The sequence below is a fragment of the Silurus aristotelis genome (genome assembly GCF_946808225.1).
Source record: "Silurus aristotelis genome assembly, chromosome: 21".
NCBI lineage: Eukaryota > Metazoa > Chordata > Actinopteri > Siluriformes > Siluridae > Silurus > Silurus aristotelis.
In genome coordinates this window covers 20,069,116-20,075,643 of record NC_139594.1, presented here as the reverse complement: position 1 = coordinate 20,075,643, position 6,528 = coordinate 20,069,116, and the positions used below count along the sequence as shown (strand labels likewise).

The 6,528-nt window shown below is 45.6% G+C and overlaps 1 protein-coding gene across 10 annotated transcripts in view; it reads left to right on the top strand.

Annotated features, from left to right (window-relative positions):
* The window catches only part of hivep1 (HIVEP zinc finger 1), a 50,924-nt gene that overhangs the window by 27,392 nt on the left and 17,004 nt on the right, over positions 1-6,528 (top strand). Inside the window, exon 1 of one of the 10 annotated variants that reach the window (XM_083523467.1) lies at positions 3,525-3,826. The exons of the other annotated variants lie outside the window; for them this stretch is intronic. The gene's annotated coding sequence lies outside the window, so the exon portion shown is untranslated. Of the gene's footprint in view, positions 1-3,524; positions 3,827-6,528 lie in introns of those variants that run through there. 10 annotated transcript variants of the gene reach the window in all.

Here is a 6,528-nt window from a genome sequence, read left to right as displayed (position 1 = left end):
TCGGTTTATCATGAGCCCAGGAAATCACAACACTCGGTTGAATTGATCATCGAGAGTTAAAACTCCAACAGCAGCTTCAACAGTGCGTCGTCTCCTTTCTCTGGAGCAGGGGTGCACACACTTTTTCCAGCATGCGAGCTACTTAGAAAATGACCGTCAGGATGATCTACCTACTATAAAAATGCACAAATAAATCTGTTTTTTTTAAATGTCATGCGATCTGCCCACACTACCTTGGCGATCGACTGGTAGATCGAGATGGACGTATTGGGCGCCTCTGCTCTAGACTGTTCATACCTGTGATTCCAAATCAATGTTCTCACACTGTTACTTCCAGATCCTGTGCAAAGCTGTACTATAATATTTATAACCTTAAATCTTACTTCCTATATAGAAATACATCGTTTTTTATAATTGTGTGTGTGTATGTATGTATATATATAAACACATATAGATTCCTTGTTAATAAGAGAAGGAGGGAGAGGTTGAGGAAGAGATGACGGATGCAGAGATTAAAAATAACGCACGGACGCAATGGAATTGGAGTGGGTAGAAGGGGAGAGAGAGAGAGAGAGAGAGAGAGAGAGAGAGAGAGAGAGAGAGAGCGAGAGAGCGAGAGAGCGAGAGAGCGCTAAGGTGCAGAAGATGAAGGTACTGTGTGGGGGAGGAAAAGATGGAAAGAAGAAAGGAGGGAGGGATGGAGAGAGAGAGAGAGAGGGAACGAGCTGTCGTTATACACGCTTACAGTGGGTGTTGGATTACATAATGCGCCCCCAGTTGGGCTTCAACCGACGCAGGAAAATGGCAAAAAAAAAAAAAAACATCGCTACAAAGCACATATATGCACATCTCGGTTTGAAAACGGAGGCATATGTTCACCCGCAAACGCTCAGCCACGAACGGCGTCCAGTTTCCTGCGGTGTCCCTGCGCAAGTTTGCTACAGTGGCGGAGGGAGGGATGAAAGGATGCCGTTGCAAACGGTCCAGCCGGCAGCGTGATGCGATTTAAAAATACGATTTAATCAGCGAAACGTTTCAAGACGAGTTTTGTAACGCGGCTAACAGGCTGCACGCGCAGTCACAGGGAGCACCGACGTGCATAAGTCAGTGTTCCAAAAGTCATGGTCCTGTGTACATGGTCCTGTGACCTCACAATCTCACTTCCAGCACTATCTACTCGCCAGATTTGGCGGACTCCACCCTCTTCTCGAACATGAAGCTTCAGCTCAAAGGGTTGCCGTTTTGACACCCTTTGATCCGGCGCGAATAGCAGGTGGCGCTTGACACGCTACGAAAAGAGAACGTTCAGGAGATCGCTGTATTGCTGGTGCATGGTGTCAGACTGTTTTAAAGTTTAAACACCGATCAGCCATAACATTTAAAACCCCCTACATTATATTGTGCAGCTCCTCAGATGCAATCCACAGGTCCTCTGAAGATGTGGTTTCCGACAACATTATGTCGGCGGCAGGTCCTGCAAGTTCCTGAGCAGCTTCTTCACCTCCTAGTCCATATCTTCTCACAGTTAACCACTCGTACACAACTGATGTAAAAGGAAACATGATTCATCAGACCTTTTTTGCTGTCGTTTTATTGTCCAGTGTTATAGTTTCCATCGTAAGAGCTTCGGGTGGTCTTAAGGGGTCAGCACGGACAGCTAGTGGCTCTACATGCAGCTAACTGATGCTCGGCGTGTTCCTGTTGTGGAGCTAGCATCAGATTCTTCACCGGCATGTGCTGCAGCCGATTTTCTGAGGGATCACACTGGCCTTCGCTCCTCATGTGCATACTTCAACACACAAACTTATTCAACAATATTCTCTTCAGCGTCAGTGATTTTAATGTGATCATTTAGTGTGTGTTTACAAACCTGAGGTCATGCGCAGGACACTCAAATTTCTCCACACCAACAACCTGTGTGTCGGTCTGGTGATGTGTTTACTGCGTGGTGTTGCGTTTGAGGACGGTGTTTTGCTTAGCGGAGAGCCGGTAAATCAAAACATTTAAAGCTAATAATTGCCACATGCTCGATTTAGACATGTGCCCACTTGTCCGTAACATCAACAGGTGGCACCGTTAAGGACACTCTCACGCTCACGTCAGGGTGTTGCAACCGCTCTGGATTTAGTTGGAAGTCGGGTTTACCTGGGAGATTCCGGCAAATCAGGAAGTGCGGCTCGACAAGCAGGAACATGAACCTGATCCGAGCACGATTTGAAGCGGATGCTGATGGAAAGGAAACACGTCGGCGGTTAGTCAAATGTTGTTGTTTTTTTGTTTTTTTGTCAAACGTAAAGAAAATCGACAGCTCTTTATTTAACGTGTATAACGTGGGCCTGCGTGCATTCTGTACCTTTGAATTGTAGCGACGGTCGGTTTTTGGACACCTTCATTTCGAACGAGTCTTCAAGGTGACGAACAATTAATTCCCAGTTTCCGACTGGAAGCGCAGAAGCAAAGCATCACAAAATTTCCTTTCATCTCACGAGTCCTCCGGTCTGAGTCGTTCCTTCTTTTGTCACGTGACCCCCATAATACACAAAGTAATAGATACTTTTTTTTTGGTTCCGAACATTGACATTATTGTTACAATAATTTAAGTCACGTGACAAAAGGACTAACGACGAGAGGTGAAGCTCCTCATTCTGTTTATTATCACTTGTGCACGGTCACATTTTTCATTATCGGGTCTTTAGTGTTTGGACATCTGCGAACTGAAAATCAGACTTTTCCATTTTCTATCGATTTTTGATTAAGGGAACGAAATGAACTAAATGACTCAAAAAAAAAAAAAAAAAAAAAAAAAAACCAAAAGATGCGTTCGTTCCGATTTTGAGTCATTAAAATGATTAGATCTTTTCATCACAATTGTAAACAATCCTCTTTTGTATAACTTTATATGACTAACGGATAAAAGTCATCGGATCTTACGTCACTACTCGGTGGGAGGTGCCTCTGCTGTTCAAACGGTGTAACTGATTCGGAGGTATAATAATCCAATTAATCATTCCCTGTTTATTCCGCACACGAATTCACGATCAGATTTACTGTTTCCGATCTCAGCTTTGAAACCCACTGCAGTAAATCTCCACACCTCGGCTCCATCTTACTGCGCGTGATGGTCATGATCTCGGTGCACAGTAGAAAGCAGGACCTGTGTGATGGATTTCAGCTGTACAGTTAATTACAGTGAGACGTGGAGTTTCAGTAAAAGGCAGGTGAATCAGATTTACCTCAGAGCTGTGAATGTGGCTGTTCTGTTCCTTCACCACGACAGCATGACAGCTGCATCTGACATGACGGCTGCCACGAGAGCGAGACGGAGAGCGAGAGCTCTAGACGCCACAGAACGGAAACGCCACTGAAGCCTGGCTGCTTTTACTCAGTTTCTCTTCCTTTTATCCACTTTCAGATTTTCCGGTTCAGATTCACAACCCTAGAGTGAGAGAAGAGCGAGAGAAGGGTGGCTGTTAGCTATCTATTGATCTATCCATCTATCCATCCATCCATCCATGTTTTGACATATTTTTTATTTGATGCTGTGAAGGAAAAGTTGAGGAGCACTGAAGGAAACCATGAAGGAACCGTGAAGGAGCAGTTGAGGAACACTGATGGAACTGTGAACTAGCTGTAAAGGAGTTTTTGAGGAACACTGAAGGAGCAGTAGAGGAACACCTGATGGAACTGCGAACTAGCCGTGAAGAAGTTTTTGAGGAACACTGACAGAACACTGAACGAGCAACGAAGGGACCGTGAACTAAAGAAGCAGTTGAGGAGCCACTAGGAACAGCTGAGGAACAGCCTGGATGCTTCTATTCAACAAAAGGTCCCCATTTAACACCCATTACAGCTTTGAGGCATCTCCTTTATTGTGTAATAAACCAAGCTTCATGCTAACAAGGTCAAATTCTCGCCCAGATCTGTGTCAAAATGTGAGTAGAGACGTGCGCGATATTAGATGTTCTCTGTCTCTAACCCCTTAGGGGAAGCTCTCAGTGCATGAGTTTCCATGAGTAAGTGCAAGTGAGCGTCGTTTCATATCGACTCAAAGCTCTGTTCTGTGCTCCAATCATCTGGATTCTCTGGACCAGTCAGTGGTTTGGAACGTTTTCAGTCGGAACTCGGCTCATGACAACAGTCACAACAACTGCGGTGAGTTTCTCACCACCGCACATGAAACCGCTAGCATCTTCTATCTGACAGGCATTAGCTCGAAGGGAAGGGAGGGGAAGGGACATCTACTCGGCTGGTCTGTTGTTATTTGTGTGTGTGTGTGTGTGTGTGTGTGTGTGTGTGTGTGTGTGTGTGTGCTGTGTCTTGAAGGGATTGCCTGCTGTAAAGTGCCACATGGTAAATGAGCATGTGTGATGAAAGAGGAGGTGATGATCATTCTGCTGACACACACACACACACACACACACACACACACACAAACACACACACTCTGAAGCTGTTTGTGTTACAGTATAACCTGTAATGTGAACGTGAGTAGTTCAGATTCCTTTACCCCCGAATGAATGCAGCAGGTTTTTAAAATTACATTTTTATTATTTAATCCATTCTACATTACCATGAACAGGAAATAACAGTCTTGCTGGCTTTCTGCACCTGTGTGAAAAGGGGGATTCCGTTTTTTCCTCTGTGCAGAATGCAGCAAGGGCTGAAGGGCTTTGCTCTGCGCTAGTGCTCTTATTGCTACGTCCGTACAGTCCTGTGTGCATGCTCTAATTATAGATGCATCATATTTAATCTGCTCAAACGATACATTCTCCAGCCGATCAAGGAGAAATTATTGGATCATTGGTGACACAAGCACTAAGCACTAAGGTCAATTAACACGAGCAAGAAGACACCGGTCACTGGCAGGTCATTTAGCACATTAACCAGCCCCGTTTCCGTGTACGATGAGCCCCAAACAGATGCTATGGGTTACACCACGAGGGCTGGGTTTGCTTTGTGTGAAGCCTGAAGGGTCCGGCACAATGAAAGTCTCTCAACGTCTCTGAAAGACCGAAACAAAGAACGTATTAGTGTGGACATGGCCTGAGCATGGCAGCGTTCAGACCTGCTTCTTTTGCTTCTCTTTGTGTAGCTCCAACAGTAATGGAGTTTGTCGCCCGAGCTTCTGGGAAAGGCAGCCGTCCACTGAGCCGGTCCTAGAGCCAGAACCTGAGCTCTGTCCAGTGTTTTGCTGATGAAAGTCAAACCAAATACTGCCTGTTTTATTTCATTGTTTCTCGATATTCCAGACAGGAATGCTGTGCTCTCCATTTATGCCTTCTTGTTTTTGATTGATGTGACGGAATGATGCCTGGAGTATGCTGCTTCGTATATTGCTGTGAGACGAGACTTCTGCTTTTGTGTGTTGTTCAGGGAAATTACAGTCTGTACATCACCATATTAACCTGTACCTCACATTATGTGTACACAATCTCTATCTTACACACACACACACACACACACACACACACACACACACACACACACACACTAGTTGGTGGATAGGAGACTTGCTCGCAGATCCATTGGCTGCACATTCCCGAATGTCAGCTGCAGTCCTGGCACCTCTTTGCTCTCCATCTGTGAGTGTACATGCTTTAACTATAGATGCTATTACATTCCATATGCTTGAACAATACAACAATATTTACTAGCCTAGCAAGGAGGAGATTATAATCAATGGCATCAAAAGCATTCTTCAACTAGCTCTTGGTACTTAGCCCACTTGCTTTCGTTGGCCTCGTCCGGCCTTCACTCCGGCTCAAAAAAACTTGATGCTTTTTGGCTTGTGGTGGTGCTTGTTGGCATTAATGACTGGCTAAACTCTCAGCAACTGCCATAAGCACTTAAGCGCCAATGATAGCTCCCGTCTCCAAGGGCTTTTGGGCAGCTGCTTAGGAGATGTTATAGGAATCCCCTTCCTGATCAAAGGGGACAGGAAGGCGTCTCGCTTTTACCCCAGACGTGGAGGTTTGCAGGACTCCGTAAGATTGGTTGGATGGGGAGCGTCGGGACATTCCTTTGTTATCTTGGCTGTGTGCTTCAGGCTGTTGTCCTGTTGGAAGATGAACCGTCGCCCCAGTCTGAGGTCCAGAGGGCTCTGGAGCAGGTTTTCATCAAGGATGTCTCTGTACATTGCTGCATTCATCTTTCCCTCAACCCTGTCTTTCTGCCTCTGTAAAACATCCCCACAGCATGATGCTGCCACCACCAGGCTTCACTGTAGTGATGGTATTGGCCAGGTGATGAGCAGTGCCTGGTTTCCTCCAGACATGATTTTTGGCATTCAGGCTCAAAGAGTTCAGTCTTTGTTTTTAATGGTTTGAGAATCCTTCAGGTGTCTTTTGGAAACTCCAGGTGGGCGGTCATGTGCCTTTTACTGAGGAGTGGCTTCCACCTGGCCACTCTACCATATAGGCTTGTAAGGAAGGTCCTTCTCTCCCTACAGAGAAACGCTGGAGCTTGCTAAGTGGCCATCGGGGTATTAGTCACATCCCTAAATGAAGGCTTTTCCCCCTGATTGCTCAG